This window comes from Hemiscyllium ocellatum, chromosome 18, assembly GCF_020745735.1.
Source record: "Hemiscyllium ocellatum isolate sHemOce1 chromosome 18, sHemOce1.pat.X.cur, whole genome shotgun sequence".
NCBI classification, from domain to species: domain Eukaryota; kingdom Metazoa; phylum Chordata; class Chondrichthyes; order Orectolobiformes; family Hemiscylliidae; genus Hemiscyllium; species Hemiscyllium ocellatum.
Window position 1 is genome coordinate 46,296,985 of NC_083418.1, and position 26,505 is coordinate 46,323,489.

Sequence of the window (26,505 nt, forward strand, 5' to 3'; positions counted from 1 at the left end):
TGAGGGAGCTAGGTCCTTTCTTATTGGAATGATGAGATGTGACTTGATAGAGGTGTATAAGACGATGAGACGCAATGATAGACTGGATAGTCGGAGACTTTTTCCCAGGGTAGAAATGGCAATCATGAGGGGGCATAATTTTAAGGTGATTAGAGGAAGGTTTAGGGGAGATGTTAGAGGTAGGTTATTTGCACAGAGAGTGATGTGTACACGGAAAGCACTGCTAGCAGTGGTAGTAGAGCCAGATACAATAGGACATTTGAGCGACTCTTGGATAGGCACATGGAAGATCGTACAAAGAAACGTAGGTTGGTCTGATCTTAGAGTAGGATAAAAGGTTGGCACAACATCCAGGTCCAAAAGGACCTGTTCTATGCTGTACTGTTCTACATTCAATGTTCTATATGCTCTAGCCAGAGCAACGTATGAACGTTAGAACTAGGAGCCGGAGAAGGCCATTCGGGCCTTCGAACCTGCTCCGCCACCCAATAAGATCATGGCTAATCGTTTTTTGGACTCAGCTCTACTTACCCACATTTTCACCAGATCCCTTAATTCCTTCAGCTCTTTACATTGACCATGTCAAGCCTCCTACGAATCTCCTATGTTTCAAGAAGGTTACTTTTAATTTTCCTAAGCTCCAAGAGTACAAGCGCAACTGACTCAACTTCTCCTCAAATGAATATCTTTCCCTTCCTGGGATCAACCAACTGAACCTTCTTTGGATTACTTCCAATGCCCGTGTATCTTCCCTTAAAACTGCTCACAGCATTGCAGTTATGTCTGATTAGTGCATTGTTATAGCTTTCAGAAAATCTCCTGCCTTTTATACTCCATTCCCTTTGAAGTAAAATCCAACATTACATTTGCCTTCCCTATTACCTGTTGAATGGAGATTCTAACTTTTGGTGAGTCATATTCTGGAACCCTCAAATCCCTTTGTGCTGCAGCTTTCTGTAGTCTTTCCCATTCAAATAATATTCAGGAAAGTGAGCAAAGCCAGGCTTTCAAGCTGGCGATACTTGCAGAACAAACCAAACATAAGGGAAAAAATCCAAAACCACCATTCCAGCATGACGAAAGAAATTGGGGATAAAAACATGTTAAACCGTTAAGTGCCAGGTACACAATGCTGTCAGAAAGCAGACAGACTACAGATACTGCCTGAGGAGACGAAGAAACAAATATGTGGGCAAATTACTGTAACATAATGGAAACAAAAAATGCTCTGAACATTTCCAAAAAGTTAAATAATAGTTGAAGTGGTGGCAAGGCCAATTAAGGACAAATACAAGTCATTTTTATGGAGCTGGCAACAATGACTGTTAAGTGTTTTACACCTGACTTCACAAAAGAAGAAAAAGTTAATGTTGTATTATAGTTAGCAGTGAGTGGAGACCAAAAGTACCTGTAATACAAAAACAGATAGGAGGTTCTAGTGATGTTTGCATCACCCAGTTAGCAAGTTGCCATTTCCAATGGAGCACAAAAACCAAAAGATGCTGTAAATCAGAGACAAAACAGAAATTGCTGGAAAAGCTCAGCAGGTCTGGCAGCATTTGTGGGGAGAAATCAGAGTTTTGGGCCAGATGACCCTTCCTCAGAACTTGAACACATAGGTTTTCTGAGAGAAATTAGAATGGAATGAGCAGAAGCTTTGACAACAATCTCACAATGTCCCCGAACAAGGGGGTAATGCCAAATATCTGGAGGTAATAGTTCCTCTAAAGTGAGGATGTACATGACTCGTTAGCAACTCAAAAGACAGTGTAAAGGTTGCTCAGGATGTGTCCCAGTAAGATAACAAGCATTTACAATCTGTGAAAAGAAAACCAAAGCTTCCATGTTTTTAAATAAATAGGCTATATACAACAACAAAGTTGAAAAAGTGTGGTGCTGAAAAAGCACAGTAGACCAGGCAATATCCGAGGAGCAGGAGAGTTGATGTTTCGGGCATAAGCCCTTCATCAGGGAGGACTTATGATGATGAAGGGCATTCCTAATCAAGGGCTTATGCCCAAATTGTCAACTCTACTGCTCCTCCGATGCTGCCTGACCTGCTGTGTTTTTCCAGCGCCACACATTTTCGACTTGGCTCTCCAGCATCTGCAGTCCTTACTTTCTCTGAAAAACAATAACAAAAAAAGAAAATTTGTCTGGAATATTGTAAATATTAAACTTCTGTTTAGAAAAGGCAAGACAAATAAACCTCGTAACTATAATCCAATTAGTCTGATGTCAGTGATGGAAAATTGCTAGAGACCATTTTCAAAGGCAAAATATGTTTGTTCTTTCTTGAAGAAGCATGGATTTGTTGCAGGCAAGTAACACAAACACTTGAGGATAATGTAATGGATGCATATATGGACATGCAAAAGTAATCTGCTGACATTCAGTATCAGAAACTTATCCCAAAATGAAAAATTTATTTTAAAGGGACACTTTCAACTTCAATTCATTGTTGGCTAAGGGAGGAGGCAGAAGACATTGGTGAACTGATAAATTTTGCACTGAAATGTGCAACAGTAGCCTGCATGGCATTATAGAGGTTTAGAGTCCTACAGCTCGGAAACAGACTCTTCAGTCCAACCAGTCCATGCTGAACATAATCCCAAATTAAACTAGTCCCACCTGGCTGATCCTGGCCTATATCTCTCTTAACCTTTCCTATTCATGTATCTATCCAAACATCTTTTAAATATTGTAATTGTACCCACATTCACTACTTTCTCAGGAAGTTCATTACAGAGACTGTAGTTTAATAAAAATGGCCTCTTGGTAGTGAGAGTTTGAAGTTGTGCAAATGGTTGAATACAACCTTTGGCTATGTAGTAAATACTGGCTTTCAGAAGAATATAGGTGAAATGGACAGGTATAGATTTAATTTAATGCAGGTAATCTGAGATGTTGTATGTGTGGAGAAACAATATGGCATGGAGTATCATCCATTGGTTCTATTTTTTCAGGAGGAGCTGAAGAAGAGTGAGACATAGGGATGTAAATTCATAAATCATTAAAGGTGGCAGGGTAAGCAATTCTGACGTAAGAGAGCATGTGGCAGATTGGCTTGTAAAAGATGATATTAAATATAAAAAAGAAACTCCTTACAAATCAGGCTAGATTCAACAGAATATCACATACAATTCTGGGCACCATAATCTGGGAAAGATTAGAAATTCTTGTGTTGCAGTGGCAGCATCTCTACTGTTGGGCCAGAAGCTCTATTTGAGTTCAATGCCAGAATGTGTTGGCCATGAGAAGGTGCATTTGCACCTTGGCCAAACAGGTAGATTATCAGCCTGTAAAACTTTCCAATTTGTCTAATAACAGGAGGGAAGAGTGGGGAGGTTTCTTGACCAGCTGTCTCATAGAAGGCAATGAATGGGAAATTACTAGTATTTTGTTCATAAGTGTGGACAAATCTGATGGAAGTGTATAGTTTGACACTTGGAAATGAGAATAGGAGAAAACACAGACATACTATTGATAGGATGTCCTTGAGGCGATTTAGAGGGGATTTACCAGGATGATATCAGAATGAGGAATTTCAATCATTTGGAGAGATTGGAAAAGCTGGGATTATTCTAACTATTAGAGATATTCAAAATTCTCAAGGTTCTTTTATGGATCCAACTAGGAGAAATGTTTCTTTCAGCAAATGGGTCAGGAACAAAATGTTATAGAAAAATAATTACCAATAAAATGAAATGCAAAATGAAGAGAAATTGTTTTGCAAAGCATCTGGGAAACACAACTTGAAAGAAAAGTGGAATTATAATTGTAAGGCACTCCCAGATTCCACCAATCTTACAAAAGTGTGGCAGAATTCTAAATAACCTTTATGGGGGCATTCTTGGATGACTGTAAACAGTGGCCAAGATGGGATTCTAAGCTTCCAAGCTAGGTTAGCCTATATTTAGTGCAAGATGCCATCTTGGTACAGGAGTTTGAGTGACACAAAGGATCAGCTGCACAGAGGATCATGAAAAGATTGATTAATTTCTAAATTGTTTGTTAGCTCTCATTTAAAAGGTTACACATCATTTTGGTGGATAATAATTTATGTAAGTACATTTTCTAACAGCAAGTAGCTAAACGTAAATAAATGAATTCTTGCTAAATATGTTGAACATTACTTAGAATCATGCTCAGTTTGTCATTTTCAGTTGCTGATTAAGACTGAGCCAACACTTTTGGATTTGAAAAGGACCTTTAAGACTCATCAGGATCCATAAATGAACCTTGAGAATTTTGAATGTCTATAGTAGTTTGAACAATCCCAGCTTTTCCAATCTCTCGAAGTGATCGAAACTCGTCATTTCTAAGGTAGTTTTAAAAGGCATCACTAGTATCATAGAGCCATACAGCATGAAACTAGACTCTTTGATCCAACTTGTCCATCCTGACCAGATATCCTAAATAAATCTAGTCCTATTTGCCAGCATTTGGCTCATATCTCTCTAAATGCTTCCTATTCATATACCCATCCAGTTGTCTTGTTGTAATGGCAGTTCATTAAATACATGCAGCACCTTGTTTGCTCCTTAGATCCCTTTTAAATCTTTCCCCTCTCAGCTTTAAAATGATGCCTTCTAGTTTTGGACTCCTGTACCTCAGGGAAAAGACCTTGATTATTCAACCTATCTATGCCCCCCATGATTTTATAAATTTCTGTAGCCCTCAGCCTCTGACACTCTACAGAAATATTAATACTGCATCAACTTTTTACCCAGACATCAGCTCAGTATTTTACCTAAAAAAGGCAAGTATTGTTTTATTCTATTAGGCATCTTTCAGGAGTCACAAGCAGAAATGTGGTCAGGAAAAAATTTGCTAACAGCCCATTTGCTCTACTGAAAAATTGTAGGAGATGAGACTCAACAGAACAGCACTAATTGCAGCACAAGAGAGGAACAAGAAGGTGAGAAAGCCCTTTCTGTGAAGATATTCAGAGCACTTACTCGTATTCACATGAACCAAGATCAGTGCATGAGGAAGTTTGACCAGCAGCCTATGAATGAGATCTACGATTTCTTGAAATGAAAACGAGAATGAAATGGACAGTGGAGTACAATCACATCTACATTACCTATGGCAGTCAAGATCACAATGGCCCTTTTATATAAATAATTTCTCATAATCTTTTGTGCATTTTGGTGTAAATGAGTTCTCTGCAGCTTAATACACAGAGGAACGACTCCCATTACCTATTGCCAAGGAAAACAAAAGGCAGAATTAACCAGCATTTAACCAGATTGATCCAGGCAGTTGTGGCTTTGTAAATCCCTCTTTAAATTCAAACTTACTCAGACAACTCTATGCACAATTTGTCCATCACTGCCTGTACGTAAATGCTTGATATCTGGGGAGAGTTCACAATCCAATAATATGGATTCAGCTGCCAGCAAGTGCCATACTTGATCTAGAAATTGCTTCACTCGGCAAAGCATGTCTTTGTCCTGGGAGTTTGCATTGAAAAAAATTGGAAGCATTAGGGTACAGCAGATATGACAGGACAACATGGAATGAGGACAGCATGACGATAGTTTAGTGCAGTTAGGGATCAGAGATTGTTATGTGTTCTGCAAGGGCGCTGCAGTGGTCACAGACATCTAAGTGAGGTTCCCCTTGCTTTGCCTCTGACCAGGGTGCTTTCCAACCCCTTCTGTCTCTGGCCAGTGCCTTCTTTTCAAGTGCAGTCATCCTTGGGTCAGAGCCTGCTATGCTGTCTGTTTTATGCTCATTGGTAGTGACTATGAATGACAGGTGTATTTGAAGTTGTGAGATGCATTTTGGAGTGGAAGAGGGGAAATTGTGGCACAGTGGTGATGTCCCTACCTTTCAACCAGGCCTTGGTTCAAGTCCTATTTGCTGCTGTAGTGTATAATAATAGCTCTAGAAAAATGTTTAGAAGGTATCTGTGTTGTGGAAGAGCTGTGACGTGTGTGTGTGTCTGTAGATTACTGTAGAGTTAGATAGTAGATGAAGCATGTTGGTGTATGGTGATAGTGCAGTTATTAAGAAGTTATTCTGAGCTGTTATTTTACCTTGACTACTTGTGTTGCGCAAACTTTAATAAATTCACACTAGAGACAAGTTTTGTAACTGGAGTATTTAACTTTGACCTCCTGGGACATCCCATCCCATCTCATCCCATATGAAGGTATTAGCTACCTCTATAACCCCCTTATAGACCAGCAGTAGGAGACATTCTTCCATCTCTTTATCTTCTCCTCTCCCAGCTATCAAATGCTACATCTTCAGTGGGCTATATCTATCCCTAGTAAAGTTGCATCTCATCAGAAACGGAGAGCTAAACCTGCAGTTACTAGTTAGTGAACCTGGAGACAGGTCAGGATCATCTATTAATTATTAAAATTGCTTTCTGAAGTTGTCAGGTGTCTCTTAACAACCCAGCAACCATTTAGTGCAGACCTTCACCCTTTGACCAAAATAATTATAAAGCACACAGGAGGTCACTCAGCACATTGTGGTTGTGCCAGGTTTTTCAAAGAGTTATGCAATTAGTTTCACTCCATCTCAACTCACAAAAATGTACATTACTCCCTGACTGGCATTTAAGGACAAAACTGGAGGAAGTGGGAGTGAGGAATCAGTATTTTTTCTTTAATCAAAAGCAGATTAACTGCCCAATTCTATTTGCAAGATTTTGCTTCAGCCAAAGAGCTATTCTATTTGCCTGCAAGCAAATTGTGTTTCAAAATATGTGGCATTTTGAATAGTTATGGAGAAAATGAGGAAGCAATAAAGAAAAGTGAACCATGTTTTATTGCACAACAGCTACTTTTCTCCTGCTCATTCAACTTGCATTCTTTGACATGAATTGCATAGCAGAAAAGCAACCTTGTTATACTAATAGGGCTGAATTTGCTAACTCTTCCCAGCATTTGACTTACGGTCTGGCAAATGAAGTACAGTGTTTTTTTTTAAGGTTTCCATCTTGATTAGTGGGTTCAGTAATGACTTCCAGGAAAGCATCTACAAATAGGGCTTAGGAAGCAAATTGAAAGAAATTTGTTCTTTAGTGCCAAAATTAAAACATTAATCCTGGGCCATGAAAGGTTCTGCTGATGTTGGAATATGTCCAGTATTTCTTCAATCTGGTTTTGAAACAAACTGTGCTAAAGCTGTAGGGATGTTCCTTACCCTAATACTTACAGGGTGAGCATGCCTGTATGTTCTATGTTAATCATTGCCTTGGAATTGTCATACCAATGGCCAAACATAAGGCTGTGTTTAGAGTTAAGACTCAAGCATTCATGGAACTGCTGCTGCTTCACTGCATAACACTCTCACAAGTACGGTGGAGATGGAATTTCTGCCATGTTTCTGGTCAAGTTCCCACAGAAATGTGAACCCCTGCTGAGTAACAGTGTTTTTACTTTGAGCTACTCTGGATATCTTAGTTTTGCTTTATTTCTTACTTTTCTAACATACTTGTAAAATGAATAACTTTAAGAGAATGTAACATGTTTTCCTTCATTTCTCTATTTTGTATCTAAAATTTATACCTAGGTACTTTGTACCTAAGATGATGCTATGCGGGTGGCATTGTAAACTTTTCGTTGTCCTCCTGTACTTCTGTACTTGAGTACATGTGACAATAAAATAAATTATAATTATAACTCTATGTTGAACTCAGCTTTCTTGATTACCTTGGACTTGAACAGGAATGAAAGTTGTTGTTTGAGTACTTAGTGAATCTGCTCAATCTAGGATGAGGGAAAGAAACTGATACGTTAGATTTGGGTATGCTTCCTTTAGTTTCTGAGTGTAATGACTCAGTAAACAGTTATCATTTCATTTTAACAGTTTCTTTTATTGTAAAATGTGGGACATAGGTTCTACAGAAAAATCATAGAAGAATAATATTGAATGCTCTTCTTGTATTCTAGTTCATGAAATTTACTCAGATTGGAGAATTTTGTGCAGTGACTTGGTCAAAATATCATCCCAAGTAACCATCTGTTATAGAACCCCGTGAATAGACAAAACATCTGAACAGTTGACAATCTTTTTCCACTATAGATTGGTATTGTCCAAACCATGAGGCAGTATATATTTCAGAGGATTTATGAAGGAATAATTAAATGTGGAGCTTGAGTACAATAATCTGTGTGGTGGCCAGAAACTTTCCTAGCAAGTAAAGGTTCCACAATGTCCTGCCATACTTGTGTAATTAGTAGCTAACACCAGCAGAACCTCAATTACCATCTACATTGCCAGACATCCCTTGGTAAAAGTGGCAAATAGATCGCTTTGACTTTAGAGGAGAAGCATACCTGATCACAATGGATTATTATTCAAGGTGGTTAGAAGCCATCACACTATAAGAATTGACACAGTTACAGGAGCATTAAAGGACATCTTTTCAACTCATGGTTTTCTGGACAAAATTATCTCAAACAATGGTCCACAGGTCATGAATTAATTCTTCAAGGAATTTGCAGCAATCATATTACCAGTTCTCCTCTTCACCCACTTTGATGAATATTTAGATATCTTCACTTATTTCACCCATTTTCATCAGCAGAATTTGTTCTGGGCCACAGTTGAAAACAGAATTGTTGAAGCAGAATCTAAAGCCAAGTATCACATTGGATGACGATGAGAGAGTAAAAATTAAATATAAAACAAACAAAGAGAGAAATAGAAGGACTGCGTAAGCCAAGCAAAGAGTGAAGACCTTAGCAATATTAACACAATTCAAAGACATTAATCACACTTCAGAAGTTTGAAGACACAGTCCTTAAACAAACTGAACAACCGCAATCCTATCTCATTCAAATGCTTTAAAAAGTTTAAGAGAGCCAGAAAAGCTTTGATGCAGCGAGAAGGCGCAAGTACACGTGTGTTTGACTTTCACATTTTGGGATTCTGGGATGAGAACAGGAAGCCTATATGAATCTTCTCACAGAGTGGTAATGCAGTCAACGGACCAATTGCCATCACACTCAATTAATGGTGAAAAGAACTAGATCAAAGAAAGCTGTAAGTGCACTTTAAATGTTTAACCAGTGAAGGTTAGACTTTGAGGGGAGATGGTGAAAATGCAAATAGTTAAAGGAAATATTTCAAACTATTTTCTTAAGATGTCATTTCAAAAAGTAGAGATTATACTTAGGGTGGGGGATGCAGAATGTAAGTGTGACGTGGGTGATGATGTAACACATGTGCCACAGTCGGAGAAGAGAGTTGGAATAGTCTTTACAACAGAAAGATGTTTATCTGGAAGTGTGGTATGTATAAAGTACAAGTAAAGGAGCCTTGAAGAAACACCTGAGAGTAAGATATTAGTCAATTATAGTTAGTGGGAAACCTTTTCAACTTACCCAGAGAGATATCTAAATATTACTTGAAGTAGAACCAAGCACAAATCAAATATCACCATAACTATAGACACCCAACAGGTACTGTGTCCCTCAGAAGGATTAGGCAAAAATTATTCATGGGAACAAGACCCTTATCCAGCAAGAAGAACTAGGAAAAAAAAGGAAATAGCACCTGGATAGAAACATATTGGTCATATTGGAGTTTCATTTTGAAATGTACAAAATGTGTTGGACCAGTATCAGTCATTTGTTAGTTTTACTGGTCTTTCTTTCTAGGTAATTTGTTTATAGAGATGTTTATATGTGACCACATTATGACCATGATGGATCCCTCATTCATTAATTGGAATCATATTTCAAATGTGAATAGAGAAGGAGGGTATGTTAATGGAATTAAAGACAGTCTGTGCAACACCTCACCCAATCGCCAGTTTCTGCTTGGAACCTCCCATGTTAGTTGTTTCAAAGAGTTTTGCAAGGGCTGTAGCGACAGATCAAGAACTTGCAAACTAACCAGTTCAATTCATAGTAACAAGCATCAGAGTCATTCCAATGACGACTTCAAATGTTTGCCCTGGGGTTTGGCAGTTTCAACTATTCACTTTGCTGCACTGGCGATTTCAACCTTGCATCTCTGAGCTAACAAAGGAAATCTCAAAGTCTTCTATAAGCATATTAGTAGTAAAAGGGTAATGAAGTCAGGAGTAGGGAGGATTAGGATTCAAAGACTGGCATTCACATTTGGAGGCAAGAGGCATGGCTGTTGAATTAGGTGGATGCTTTATATCTGTATTTACCTATGAGACAGATGCTACCAGGTCATGGAGAATGAAGAGGAAGCTTTGTCACAAGAATAGACAATGGACAATAGATGCAGGAGTAGGCCATTCTGCCCTCCAAGCCTGCACCACCATTCAATATGATCATGGCTGATCATCCTCAATCAGTATCTTGTTCCTGCCTTATCTCCATAACCCTTGATTCCACTATCCTTGAGAGCTCTATCCAACTCTTTCTTAAATGAATCCAGAGACTGGGCCTCCACTGCCCTCTGGGGCAGAGCATTACACACAGCCACCACTCTCTGGGTGAAGAAGTTTCTCCTCATCTCTGTCCAAAATGGTCTACCCTGTATTTTTAAGCTGTGTCCTCTGGTTCGGCACTCACCCATCAGCAGAAACATGTTTCCTGCCTCCAGAGTGTCCAATCCTTTAATAATCTTATATGTCTCAATCAGATCCCCTCTCAGTCTTCTAAACTCAAGGGTATACAAGCCTAGTCACTCCAGTCTTTCAGTGTAAGGTAGTCCTGCCATTCCAGGAATTGACCTTGTGAACCTACGCTGCACTCCCTCAATAGCCATAATTCCTTTCCTTAAATTTGGAGACCAGAACTGCACACAGTACTCCATGTGTGGTCTCATCAGGGCCCTGTACAGCTGCAGAAGAACCTCTTTGTTTCTATACTCAGTCACTCTTGTTATGAAGGCCAGCATGCTATTAGTCTTCATCACTACCTGCTGTATCTGCATGCTTACCTTCATTGACTGGTGTACAAGAACACCCAGATCTCTTCATACTGCCCCTTTACCTAAACTGATTCCATTTAGGTAATAATCTGCCTTCCTATTCTTGCCACCAAAGTGGATAACCATACATTTATCCACATTAAACTGCATCTGCCATGCATCTGACCACTCACCTAACCTGTCCAGGTCACCCTGTAATCTCCTAACATCCTTCTCACATTTCACCCAACTTAGTAGCTTCAGCAAATTTGTTATTACTAATACCATCTTCTATATCATTAACATATATTGTAAAAAGCTGCGATCCCAGCATTGATCCCTGCGGTACCCCACTGGTCACTGCCTGCCATTCCAAAATGGAGCCGTTTATCACTACTCTTTGTTTCCTGTCAGCCAACCAGCTTTCAATCCAAGTTAGCACTTTGCCCCCAATACCATGCGCCCTAATTTTGCTCACTAACCTCCTATGTGGGACTTTATCAAAAGCTTTCTGAAAGTCCAGATACACTACATCTACTGGATCTCCCTCGTCCATCTTCAGAGTTACATCCTCAAAAAAATTCCAGAAGATTAGTCAAGCATGATTTCCCCTTCACAAATCCATGCTGTCTCTGATCTATCCTTTTACTACTATCCAGATGTGTCATAATTTCATCCTTTATAATCGACTCCAGCATCTTTCCCACCACTGAGGTCAGACTAACTGGTCTGTAATTTCCTGCTTTCTCTCTCCCACCTTTCTTAAAAAGTGGTACAACATTAGCCACCCTCCAATCCGCTGGAACTGATCCTGAATCTATCGAACTCTGGAAAATAATCACCAACACATCCACGATTTCTCGAGCCTATCATCAGGCCCCGTGGACTTATAAATCTTCTGTCCTAACAGTCTCTCCAACATCAATTCCTGGCAAATATAAATTCCCTTCAGTTCAGGTCTTCAGCCACTGTTACCTCTGCGAGATTGCTTGTGTATTCCCCAGTGAACACAGATCTGAAGTACCAATTCAATTCTCCTGTCATTTCTTTGTTCCCCGTAATATAGCCCCCTGTTTCTGTCTTCAAGGGCCCAATTTTAGCATTTAAATTTGAGGACAAGCTGAGAGTATTGAAGTCGATAAAGCACTGGGACTGGATGAGATGTATCCAAAGATATTGAAGGAAGTGCGAGTGGAAATTGCAGCGACACTGGCAATACTGGTACTGTCAACATGTACAACATTCCAGGTTTTATTAATAGAACATAGAATACAAAAGCCAGGAGTTTATGATGAGCCTATATAAAACACTGGTTAGACCTCAGCTGGAGTATTGTGTAGAATTCCGGGTGCCACACTATAGGAAGGATGTGTGAAGGATGTATTAGATAGAGTGCAGAAGAGTTCTGTGAGTTTGCCTCCAATAATGAGACACTTCATTTAAGAGGAGAAATGAAAGGATCACAGGAGGTTTGCTTTGAACTTTCAAAATCATGACGGGTCTGGGCAGATAATTAGAGAGAAGCAGCTCTATCTTGTAAAAGGATTGAGAAACAGAGAGTACAGTTTTAAAGTGTTTTGTAGAAGAAACATTTTCACACAGCACAGTGTGTTGTCAGGAATGCACCGCCTAAAAATTTGGTGACGGCAAGCTGAGTTGAAGCATTTAAGAGGGCATTAGATTATTGTTTTTATTTAAACAATTTGCAGGGTTACAGGGAAAAGACAGGAGATTGGCACTGAGTTAGAATGCTAAAAAAGCATTGCACACAATTATCTGAATGACTTTATTCTGCACCATAATGATTATGTAACAATTCTGTGATGATACCATTTCTCTACTTCATGGTAATTGTAAAATTACTTCTAAAATTATTCCATAGCATCATTTATAAACCATCAAAGATCTCTCGTTCTCCTAATCAACTTTTACCACAACAATCTTCCCGAAAGACAGGTGATCATCATTCACCTTATTGGTGTTTGTGGGCTCTAATTTTTGGAAAGTAGCTGTTACATTTTCCCAAATTCCAAAGGAAATTATCCAATATAAGGTACATTGATGCACTGGAATTTTGAGGAACATGAATGTTAATCATTTTAATTGGTAAGTTTATTCACATAGATTGTATTGATGGGCAATATGGGCAATCAAACTATCACACAAGTAAAGAAAGGTACTTTTCTGAGGTCCTCATACTTTGGGACAAAACTTGTCTTGATGAATGTGTACATCAATATGTGTGTTTGTCAATGATTGTCCAAAGGGAAATGGTTAATTCTTGCTTCTGATATCCTTTCCATTGATCAGTAAATGAATTGTGAGTCAGGGAAGCAGCTTTCTCCCTTCCTTCTCCTGTCAAAAACTAACAGTGACATGAAAAACAATTTGTCTGAATATTACAGTGTAGTCTTTTTGGACTTGACTGTTTTTTCCTACACTGTAAATAAATGCTTGAGGCAGCCTTATTCTTATATTATGAGGTTTGGCACCTTGCAAGACTGTGTACCCTTCCAGCATTTCAATTAATGCGAGGGAAAAATGAGGAGAATGACTCACAGAAAGAAGTGGATGTAATAAAAATTAATTTATGATTATGTGTGTAATGGAGATGTATGATTCTAATCTCGGGTGAGTTTTGTATGCAGCACACACCACAGTGATATGTGCTTATTAACTGAGGTTGCTAGCAGTTTTAACCAAGGTTCAGTTCTAAACACCACCACTTTTTTGATTCACTTGTGAGATATGGACATCACTGGCTGGCCAGAATTTATTTCCTGTCTTTAATTGCTCTTGAAGGTGGTGGTGAGCTGCCTTCTTGAAACACTCTATGTACTGTAGGTAGATCCATAGTGCCGTTAGGGAGACAATTCCAGGATATTGACCCAGTAATCCTGAAGAAAGGGTGATATATTTCCTGATGAAGCGATTATGCCTGAAACATTAATTCTCCTGCTCCGGAGGTGCTGCCTGACCGGCTGTGTTTTTCCAGCACCACGCTCTTCGACTCTGATCTCTAGCATCTGCAGTCCTCATTTTCTCCTGATATATTTCCAAGTCAGGATAGTCGGTGGCTTGAGGGGAACTTGCAGGCGGTGATGTTCCCATGTATCTCCTGCCCTTGATCTTCTACTTGGAAGTGTAAATGAGGCTATAAGGTGCTCTGTGAATCTTTGGTGAATTTCTGCACTGCATTTTGTGGATAGTACACACTGCTGCTACTGAGCATCGATGGTGGAGGGAGAGACGGAGAGGATGTGATGCTAGTCAAATGGGCTGATTGTTCTGGATAGTGTCAAATTTCCTGAGTGTTGTTGGAACTGCACCCATCCAGGCAAGTGGGGACTATTCCATCACACTCCTGACTTGTGCCTTCTAGATGATGGACAAGCTTTGGGGTATCAAGATGTTGATTACTCACCACAGTGCTCATAGCCTCTGATCCACTATTGTATTGTGTTTATGTGGTGAAGCCTGTTGCGGTTACAGTAAATGGTAACTCCCAGGATGTTGATAGTGGAGAATTCAGTGATGGTAACACCACTGAATGTCAAGGTTGGTGGTTAGATCATCTCTTATTAGAGATGGTCATTACCTGGCATTTCTGTGACATGCATGTTACTTGCCACTTGTCAGCCCAAGCCTGGACATTGTCTACATCTTGTTGCATTGCATTGCTTCAGTATCTGAGGAGTGGTGCTGAACATTATGCAAACATCAGCAGATATCCCCATCTCTGACCTTATGATGGAGGAAAGGTCATTGATAAAGCAGCTGAAGATGGTTGAGCCTAGGACACTACCGGAGGAAATTCTGCAGAGATGTCCTGGAGCTGACCTCCAACAACTGCAACCATTTTCCTATGAGCAAGGTGTGACTAGGTTTAAGGACATTTTAAGACTTTTTAAAAATCAAGATGCTGAAGGAAAGATTTGATGAGCAATTTAGACAATTTTCTTTTCAGAAATAATACTAACGAAATAATTACTTTGATGATGGCAGAGTAATTTAATACGTGCTATTGGAGAGTGCTAGATTTTGAATTTGAAAAAGTAAGATGAATAGTACAGTTAATATTTGAATCAATTAAAATTGCCACGATATGGAATGAGTTCAAGTAATACGATTGATATAGGTGTCTGTAATTTTGACCCAATTATTGTGATAATTGATGACTTCAGGACATGAGGACTGTCTTGTGAAACTTGCTTTCATGCTCGAGCATATCCAATTTGACGTCTACTTATGACAGCTACACAGTGCAAAAGAAAAGATTGAGAATGGTTGGAAGCAGGAAGGTGGTGCATTTCATTGAATGCTTGTTCCTGTCTGATTTCAATGTATCTACAGATACTGATGAGATTTTCCCTCTCAGATATGTACAATATTACCATCTTCAAGAAGATTAATCTTCTAGATGATTTATAGCAAGTACTATAAGTTATCAGTGCAGAACTATTCACGATCATAAACATCATGCATTCTATTGACACGAAAATATGTGCTTCCTTTTTCTGTGATTCTAGCTTGCCATTGAAATAAATTGTGCCTGTTTTCAATACTTTCCATTGTTGGCAAGAAGCCATCACAAACAAAGGCAAAAGTTTGGATTTTAAGTCTTTTGTAAATGACACATTTTAGCTAGCAGCAACTAACTTGAATGTAAGTAGTATGTTTCTAAACAACAGTTGGGACATGGTGGTATTTATTTGAAAAATGTTGTTGTCTCTCATTAAAAATGGATAATGTGGATGGATTTAGATTGCAGTTGCCCAATAAAAGATGAACATATAATAATAACCAACCTTTAAAGACAACTTGCAATATGTGAATAGTTTTTTTGATCCTCTCTGAGAATAATGACCATGTGGAATAGATTCTTTGCTTCTACCTTTACTAAGGTATGCACAAAAGGTGGATGCAGACATGGTTTTGGTGAGCACAAAGGCTGATGAGGATGAGTACTCAGATTGTTGTTCGAGTTTAAATTAGATTAGATTCCCTACAGTGTGGAAACAGGCCCTTCAGCCCAACAAGTCCACACTGACTCTCCGAAGAGTAACCCACCCAGACCCATTTCCCTCTGACTAATGCAGTGAACACTACGGGCAATTTAGCATGGCCAATCCACCTGACCTGCACATCTTTGGACTGTGGGAGGAAACAGGAGCACCCAGAGGAAACCCACGCAGACACGGGGAGAATGTGCAAACTCCACATAGACAGTCACCCAAGGCTGGAATTGAACCTGGGTCCCTGGTGCTGTGAGGCAGCAGTGCGAACCACTGAGCCACCATGCCACCCTTTAAAGAAAGTTAGTGGAGGAATGAAGCATCGGGCAGCGCTCGCAGTTAACTGGATTGAACTTGTGACCAGACAGATTTCAAGGAAATTGAAGTAGCTACTGAGCTAAAGCCGGGGCCCAAAAATGTTACCTGACTCTCTGTGTTAACAATCCAGCAATAATACCACTGGGCCATCGCAGAAAGCTGAGTTGTTGGTTCCTTTAACTGCTGTAACAATGGAAATGTCGCAGTAAGAAAAGTGAGCGAAGGTGAATCAAATCTACTGTGAGGTAATAGATATTTTTAGTTTTGCTGAGTTTTGGTTTTGTGTTTAGTTTTTGAATAACAGGAAGAAACTTTCTGTGAGTAATTGAAGTGGCTGAGAGGACATAGAACAAAGAACAAAGAAAATTTACAGGTCAGGAACAGGCCCTTCGGCTCTCCAAGCCTGTGTCAGTCCAAATCCACTGTTTAAACCTATCGTCCATTCCTAAACATCTGTATCCCTCTGCTCCTCACCTACTCATGCATCTGTCCAGATGTACCTCAAATCAATCTATCGTGCCTACCTCTACTACCTCTGCTGGCAATGCATTCCAGGCACCTACCACCCTCTGTGTCAAGTACTTGCCGTGTACTATCCTGTGTCAAGCACTATCCCCCTTAAGCTTATCACCGCTCACCTTGAACACGTGGCCTCTTGTTATTGAATCCTTCACCCTGGGAAAAAGCTTATCTTTGTCTATCCTTGTCTATACCCTTCAGGATTTTGTAGATTTCATTCAGGTCTCCCCTCAATCTCCTTTTCTCTAATGAAAACAATCCTAACCTACTAAGTGCCTCTTCATAGCTAGCACCTTCCATAGCAGGCAACATCCTCTTAAACCTTCTCTGCACACTCTCCAAAGTGTCCACATCCTTTTAGTAATATGGTGACCAGAACTGTACACAGTATTCTAAATGCGGCCGAACCAATGTCTTGTACAATTTTAACATGACCTACCAGCTCTTATACTCAATACTCCGTCCGATGAAGGCAAACATACCATATACCTTCTTGACCACTCCGTCCACCTGTGCAGCCACCTTCAGGGTACAATGGAGCTGAACTCCCAGATTACTTTGCTCATCAACTTTTCCCAAGGCTCTTCCGTTTACAGCATAGTTTGCACTAAAATTAGACTTTGCAAAGCGCATCACCTCACATTTGCCTGGATTGAACTCCATCTGCCAATTCTTTGCCCAACTCTCCAGTCTATCTATATTCTCCTGTATTCTTTGACAGTCCCCTACGCTTTCTGCTACTCCACCAATCTTTGTATAATCTGCAAACTTACTGATCAGACCAACAATGCCCTCTTCCAGATCATTTATGTATATCACAAAGAACAGTGGCCCCAGCGCTGATCTCTGTGAAACACTACTGGTCACCTTTCTCCATTTCGAGAAACTCCCTTCAACTATTACTCTCTGTCTCCTGTTGCTCAACCAGTTCTTTATCCACCTAGCTAGAACACCCTGCATACCATGTGACTTCACTTTCTTCATTAGTTTAGCATAGGGAACCTTATCAAATGCCCTACTAAAGTCCATATGAATGACATCCATAGCCCTTCCTTCATCTATCAACTTGGTTACTTCCTCAAAGAACTCTAAGTTGGGAAGCTACGACCTACCCTGCACAAAACCATATTGCCTATCACTGATAAGCTCATTCTTTTCCAAATATAAATAGATTTTATCCCTCAGTCCCCTCTCCAGCAACTTTCCCACTATTGACGTCAGGCTCACTGATCTGTAGTTACCTGGAATATCCCTACTATCCTTCTTGTACAGGGGGACAGCATGAGCAATTCTCCAGTCCTCCGGCACCTCACCTGTAAGGATGCCACAAAGATATCTGTCAGGGCCCCAGCAATTTCCTCTCTCGCGTCCCTCAGCAACCTTGGATAGATCCCATCTGGTCCTGGAGATTTGTCCACCTTAATATCCTTTAGCCAACACAACACATCTTCCCTCCTTATGTCATCACGATCCAGAGTAAACAAACTTCTATCCCTAATCTCAGCATTCATCACCTCCCATTCGTCAGCGAAAACTGATACAAAGTAATCATTGAGAATCTCACCCATCTTCTCAGGTTCAACACACAACCTTCCTTCCTTATCCTTTAGTGGACCAACTCTTTCTCTGGTTACCCACTTGCTTCTTATATAAGAATAAAAGGCCTTGGGAGTCTCCTTAAATCTGTTCACCAAAGTTATTTCATGACCCCTTTTAGCCTGCTTGATTCCTCATTTAAGATTGTTCCTATTCTCCCGATATTCCTCCAAGGCCTCTTCTGCCCGGACCTTCTGTATGCTTCCCTTTTCCTCTTGGCTATTCGCATAATTTCTCCTGCCATCACCACTTCACGAATCTTGCCTTTCCTTTCTCTTGTTTTCAAAGGGACATGCCTGTCCTGCACTACTTTCAACCGATCTTTGAAAGCCTCCCACATCTCAAATAGCTCTGTCCAATCCATATTTCCGAGCTCCTACCTAATTTTGATATAATTGGCCTTGGTCCAGTTTAGTACTCTTCCCTAAGAACCACTCCCATCTTTGTCTACGAGTATTCTAAACTTACAGAATTGTGGTCGCTATTCCCAAAGAAATCCCCCACTTCAACTTCTAACACCTGGTCTGGTTCATTCCCTAACACCAGGTCCAATATGGCCCCTTCCCTCGTCAGATTATTGACATCCTGCTCTAGAAAACTTCCCTGGACGTTCCTTACAAATTCTGCCCCATCCAGACATCTGACACTAAGTGTATCCCAGTCAATGTTGGGAAAATTTAAATCTCTCATCACCACCACACATCTACATGTAGATGCCTCTACATCTTTCTATAATCTGTTTACCCATATGTTCTTCTACCTCATGCTCACTGTTGGGAGATCTGTATTACAGCCCCACCAATGCAACTGCACCCTTATATTTCTCAGCTCCACCCGTAATGCCTCACTGCTCAATCCCTCCATAGTGTCCTCCTTTAGCATAGCTGTGATATCATCTCTGACCAGCAACTCCTCACCCCCTTTTAATTCCCTCCCTGTCCTGTTTGAAGCATCTATATCCTGGAACATTTAGTTGCCAATCATGCTCTTCCTTTAACCAAGTCTCTGTGATTGCATTAACATTATACTCCCATGTACCAATCCAAGGCCTAAGTTCATCTGCCTTAACCGCTATATTCCTTGCATTAAAGTATGTGCACTTCAGGCTGCTAGTTTTTTGTGTTCATCTGCTCTCTGCCTACTCTGCCCCTTGATAATGCTAACTTGGTGATCCTTACAGTCTCCAGTTTCTACCTCACTGCCTAGCAGTCTTCTCTTCTGGTTCCCAGTCTGCTGCCACATTAGTTTAAAACCTCCCCAACAGCAGTAGCAAAAATTCTCCCCAGAGGACATTAGTTCCAGCCTGGTTCAGATGTAGACCATCCAATTTGTAACAGTCCCACCTTCCCCAGAACCGGTCCCAATGTCCCATAAATTTGAATCCCTCCATCCTACAACATCCCTCAAGCCATGTGTTCATCCTGCCTATTTTTTCATTTCTACCCTGGCTAGCACTGTTTGCAATTCCGAGATCATTACCTTTGAGGTCCTCCTCTTTAACTTCTCTCCTAGCTCCCTGAATTCTTCTTTCAGGACCTCATCTTGTTTTTTTACTTATCATTGGTGCCAATGTGCACCATGACAACTGGCTGTTCACCCTCCCCTTTCAGAATGCTCTGCAGCCGATCGATGACATCCCTGACCTGAGAACTTAGGACACAACATACCATCCGGGAGTCTCGTTTTCGGCCACAGAACTGCCTATCTACTCCCCTTACAGTAGAATCCCCTATGACTATGTCCCTATGAGTCTTTTTCCCACTCTTCTGAACAGCAGTGCCCGCCATGGTGCCATGATCCTGACAACTGCTGCCCTCCCTGGTGAGCCATCTCCCCCCAACAATATCCAAAATGGTATACCTGTTTTGAAGAGAGATGACAACAGGGGACACCTGCACTTCCTTCTTACTCTTTTTCTGTCTTTTGATCACCCATTCACTGTCTCCCCCAGCAATTCTCTTCTGCGGTGTGACCAATTCACTAAATGTGATATCTACAACCTCCTCAGCATCGTGGATGATCCACAGTGAGTCCATCTGCAGTGTCAGAGCCATCATGTGGTCAAACAAGAGCTGTAGCTGGTCACCTTTCTTGCAAGTCTAAGAGTCAGGGACATCAGCCATGTCTCTGAGCTCCCACACCAAGCAAGAGGAATGGGTCTGAGGTCCCCTGCCATTGTAAGTTTTAGCTGTATGTCAATGAACTAAAGCCAAACAATGTCCTTAAATAGATGAAAGAAAATAAAGAAAAAATAAACTTTACCTTAGAGTCCTTTTTCTTCTGGTTAGAAGAGGGTGGGTGGGAGAGAGATACTACACGTGTAGTATCTCTGGTTTAGCTGCTGTCCAAATTTATACTAAGTCCTTACCCTCCTGGCAACCTTCTTGTCTCCAACATCACCTCCGCTCTGTCACCCACTGCTCCCGGACAGGAATAAAAAAAAACTAAAGCAGTAAGTGAGGCTCAATGAAAATGATGTTTCCTTATGTGCTTATGACCATTTGGTTGTAATATTTCCATGTTGAGGACATAGCTTCACTAACACCTAATCAATGAAAGTCATTAATCCTCTTTCCCTCACCCCCATAAAGCCGGCTTCTAAATCAACCTTCTTGCTTGTAGTTGAGCTATAAAATTTCTTGCTGTTATTGTCTTATTGTACCACTCTCTTTCACAGTTATTTCTGTTGTTTTTGTATCTCTCATTACCCCTTAGTAAGTCTGCTCTTCCCTTTGCTGCCTACCAATTTTGTATTCTTTCTTGCAGTTTGTTTCTTGTACGGGTAACTGATTATTTGTTGCTGTTATATTTAAGTTCGGGAAATGCAGCAATTAGCTGCCAATCTGAAAGCTGGGTGTTAGGATTTGGTAGAAGGCATATCGATTTGGAACAGGACTGATTAAATTGGATGCACATGTTTTTTTTCTCTAAGTTAAAACTGGAGATCAGATCTGGTTCCGAAAGGGAGTGATCATATCCTAAATTAATCTAGAGTCCCAACTGGACCATATCCCGGAATCTGGTCATTACCTTTCTCTTTTAACCTTGGCACTGAGTGACTTCTCATCCTCATGTGTTCAATCTTCACCTCAATTCATCAAATGCTCTCTCTCTCTCTTTTCTCTCTCTCTCTCTCACCTCTAAGTTGCTATACATCTCTTCCCTTAATTTCTCCAGGTAAATTCCCTACCAATATTCATGGCCAAATCCTTTGTCATTTCATGGATCTCACTTCCCCCGTTGTGGCACAGAAAATGCCTTTTCCTGCTACAATCTCAATAACTTCCATAGTGGTTTCATCCCTTTCTGTGGTAGTTGTCGGAGATTGAACTAAACTGTTTGCATTCTGGATGTCATAGCTCACCATAAGATACACTTTCAACCACATGCTTCATCACCATGATTGCCTATTTCTCCTTAGTAACATTCGGAACACATGCAGTAAGGATAAAATGAAACCATTTGGCTCCTTAATCCTGCGACATCTGTCAATAATGCCATGGCTGGTCTGTTCATATTTCAAATTTCATGTTCCCATACACACCCAAAACTTCCCAAATAGGGATATATTCACCTCTGTCTTAAAAAATTTCAATGCCCTTTCTTTCCATCACCACCTGGTGCAGGGAGTTCCACAATGGCACAATTCTCAGTTCTGAAATGTCAATGTCTAATGTTCAAACAGTGCCTTCTAGTTCTGGATTGACTCACAACAGCAAACATGTCTACCTTGTCAAGATTATTCAGCATTGAGTCATAGAGTCATAGAGATGTACTGCATGGAAACAGACCTCTCGGTACAACTCGTCCATGCCGACCAGATATCCTAAATTAATCTAGAGTCCCATTTGCCAGCACTTAGCAAGTTAAATGTTATAATTGTACCAGCCTCCACCACTTCCTCTGGCAGCTCAGTCCATACACTCGCCACCCTTTGCATGAAAAAGTTGCCCCTTAGGTCCCTTTTAAATTTATCCCCTCTCACCCTAAATCTATGCCTGTAAGTTCTGGATTCCCCCCAAACCAAGGAAAAGACTTTGTCTATTTACCCTATCCATGCCCCTCATGATTTTATAAACCTCTATAAATTCGCCCCCTTCCTCCGACTTTCCAGGGAAAACCACCCCAGCCTTCTTGAGAAACACTGTCTTAATCAAATGTTGCCTCAGCTCATCAGTTTAAACCTGCATTTATGCCTCGGTTATCATTAAAATTGGCAATTTTAATGCACTCGTGACAAGAATCCCATCTTATACCCTTCATATCATCATCCAAAACTGCACAAAATTGCATTGACCTGTCATCACTGCGCTCACTGACTTATATTGGGTCCCAGTTGAATAACACCATGATTTTAAAATTCTCAAGCTTGTTTTTAGAATCCCTCTTTATCTCTGTAACTTCCTAAAATCCCATGTTCTTCTTGAGTTTAGTATGCTCCTCCTATTCTGCCTCTTCAGAATTTTCAATTTTTATTACTCCACCCATGGTTATGACTTCATTGCCTTAAAACTAGTAATACCATGTCATCTAACTTTTCTAACTGGTCAAGATAAATCAGCATAACCTGTATTAAATAAAAGCAAATTACTGCAGATGCTGGAATCTGAAACCAAAAGAGAAAATGCTGGAAAATCTCAGCAGGGCTAGCAGCATCTATAAGGAGAGGAAAGAGTTGACATTTCGAGTCTAACTGACCCTTTGTCAAAACTTCTTTATGCAAGAGTCCTCCCCTCGCTCCACAGATCCTTTCACATCCCTCCAACATTCCACCTCTAATTGGACACCCCCACCAGGACAATTTCCTGCCCTTGATCTTTTCATTGACAACTGTCGACAGGACGTTGGCCGCCTTAATTTCTCTGCCCCATTACCCATTCCAACCTCTGTCCATCCGAACTTTCTGCCCTTTGCTCCCTTCGGTCCAACCCCAACCTTGCCATCAAACCTGCTGACAAAGGGGGTGCTGTTATCGTCTGGCGTACTGATCTCTACCTCGCAGAGGCTGAGCGCCAACTCTCAGATAGCTCCTCTTACCTCCCCCTGGAGCATGACCACACCACTGAGCATCAAGCCATGTCTCCAACACCGTGACTGACCTCATTTCCTCCGGATGCCTCCCCCCAACAGCTTCCAACCTCATGCTCTCCCAACCCCGGACAGACCGTTTCTACCTACTCCCCAAAATCCATAAGAAGGACTGTCCCGGCAGGCCCATTGTGTCAGCATGCTCCTTCCCTACTGAACTTATTTCCACCTACCTTGACTCCATCCTTACTCCTCTGGTTCCTCCCTCCCCATCTACATCCTGGATTCCTCTGATGCCCTGCGACACATTGACAGCTTTCAATTCACAGGCCCTAACCACCTTCTATCACCATGGATGTGCAATCTCTTTACACCTCCATGCCACACCGAGACGGCTTGAAAACTTTTCGCTTCTTTCCAGAAAAGGGGCCCGAACAATCTCCATCCATCACCACTCTCCTCCGCCTGGCTGAACTTGTTCTCTCTCTCAACAACTTCTCCTTTGACTCAATCCATTTTCTCCAAATCAAAGGTATAGCAATGAGTACCCACATGGGTCCTAGCTATGCCTGCCTTTTCATGGGGTATGTGGAACATTTCTTGTTCCAGGCCTACCCGGGTCCCCTCCCACAACTGCTTTATCGGTACATCGATGACTATTTCGGTGCGGCTTCAGGCTCTCGTCCTGATCTGGAAAAATTCATAAACTTCATTTCCAGTTTCCACCCCTCCATCACCTTCACCTGGTCCATCTCCGACACTTGCCTTCCTTTCCTTGACCTTTCTGTCTCCATTTCTGGCAATAGTCTATCCACTAATATCCATTACAAGCTCACCGACTCCCACAGCTATCTGGATTACAGCTCTTCTCACCCTATGTCCTGTAAGGACTCTATCCCTTTCTCTCAGCTCCTTTGCCTTTGCCGCATTTGTTCTGATGAGGCCACTTTCCAAAGTGGTGCTCTTAATATGTGCTCCTTCTTCTCCAACTGTGGCTTCCCACCTACAGTTGTTGACGGGGTCTCGACAGTGTACAGTCCATCCCCCACGCCACGACCCTCACCCCGTCCCTCCCCTCCCAGAACAAGGATAGGGTCCCTCTTGTTCTCACTTTTCACCCCACCAGCCTTCACATGCAAAGAATAATCCTCTGCCATTTTTGCCAACTCCAACACGACATCACCACTAAACACGTCTTCCCTTCCATCCCCCTGTCTGCATTCCGCAGAGATCGTTCCCTCCAGGACAACCTAGTCCACTCCTCCATCACACCTAACACCTCTCCCATCACACACGGCACCTTCCCATCACACCTAACACCTCTCCCATCGCACACGCCACCTTCCTATCACACCTAACACCTCTCCTATCACACACGGCACCTTCCCATTGCAATCGCAGAAGATGCAACACCTGCCCCTTTACCTCTTCCATGCTCACCATCTAAGGCCCCAGACACTCATTTCAGATTAAGCAGCATTTCACTGGTAACCTGTATTAAACTCCTTCATTGACTTACGCCCCAAACTTGGAATTACTTCCCTAAATCTAGGAGCCTAAATTTCTCTGTCCTTTTTACAACAGTCCTTAAATCCTAATTCTTTTAATTGTTTGCTCTAATATCTTCTAATATAGCTCAGTGCCAGATTTGTATGACAACTTGTGAAGTGTTATGAGACACTGTAATCTGGTAATGGTGCTTTACTCATGCAAGTTATTGTTACTACCAAATTTGGGCACTTTACATATGCAGCATCGTATGAAAAAACCTTCATTGTTGAAAAATTCTACAATAAATTGATACGTTTTGGAATTAGACAACAAGTTGTTCGAGCTCAACATAATGACAAACCAAATCAATGATGTATCTGAATTTTAAATCAAAGCAAGTATGTTGGAGTGGCTTGTGAAAGTGAAATTACATTTATTATTATATCTCCTTGGAGTAAAGCAAAGCATATCACATCACAACTGGACAGCAGGCTTATAAATATATATACCCAAGATATATTTTTATGTATCTTATGAAAGCATTTTGCAGAACTGGTTTCCAAGTTATGCCAGCATGATGCACCTTGTTATTTCAATGATCAGTTCTTAAAATTTAAATTTAGTTTCCAATAAACCTCCTCATGCTGTAAAGTAAAAAAAAAATTTCACAAATGATGCCCTCTGAATACTTGGGTTCTGGCTTCACATGAGTCACACCTTCTCGAATGATAATGCCATTACAAATGAGCTAAATGAGGCAGTCAATATGCACTCTCAGGAAATATGTCTGACTTGTATCTCATTTTATTTTATACACAAAACATGAAATTACAATAATCAGCATCAGAATAATTAACTGCATTTTGTTTTCTAAAGGATGAATTGTTGATGCTGAATCCTCCTTTAGAACATGTTATATAAAGCCAACTTAATTAAAGAAGGTGCTAATTGGCCAACATGCTGCATTCCTAATTGGAGAGAATTTGAGTCTGTGTGGCCTTTACCAATGATATTTGTTTAGTATGTACATCTTTCAGGGAATGCAATTTTAATATTTCCATTGGACTCAGCAAACGGCTATGGACTTCTTGGCTAGACCTGAAATTAGTGTTTTAACAATATGAAATGATTCCTTTCATGATACAAGGAAACTATAAGTTTCATTCCTTTTCTCGGTTACTGTCTGAGGCTGAATGGAACTAACTGCAAACATCACATTGTCTGCCTACTCACACCTTTGCAGCCTCACATTCACCAAGGCTCCTTAGATAGCACTTTCCAAAACCACAATCACTTCCATCTAGTAGGACAAAGACAGCAGATACCTGGGAACATCACCACCTGCAAGTTCCACTCTAAGCCACTCCCACTGCCCTGACTTGGAAATATATCGCGTCACTGTCACTAGAATTTCCTCCCTTAGGACACTGTGGTCAACTTATAGCAGGTGGACTGCAGTGGTTCAAGAAGGCAGCTTACACGACCTTCGCACGGGCAATGAGTAATAAATGCTGGCTAGCCAATGAAATCTATATCCCATGGATAAATAAAAAAAAGTTGCCATCCTTGCTTAGCTCATCATCTGCTCAAACCCTCATCCATGTCTTTGTCACCTCTCGATGTAACTAATTAAATGCTGTCTTGACATTCTATCTTCCACTTTCATTCATCACCTTAA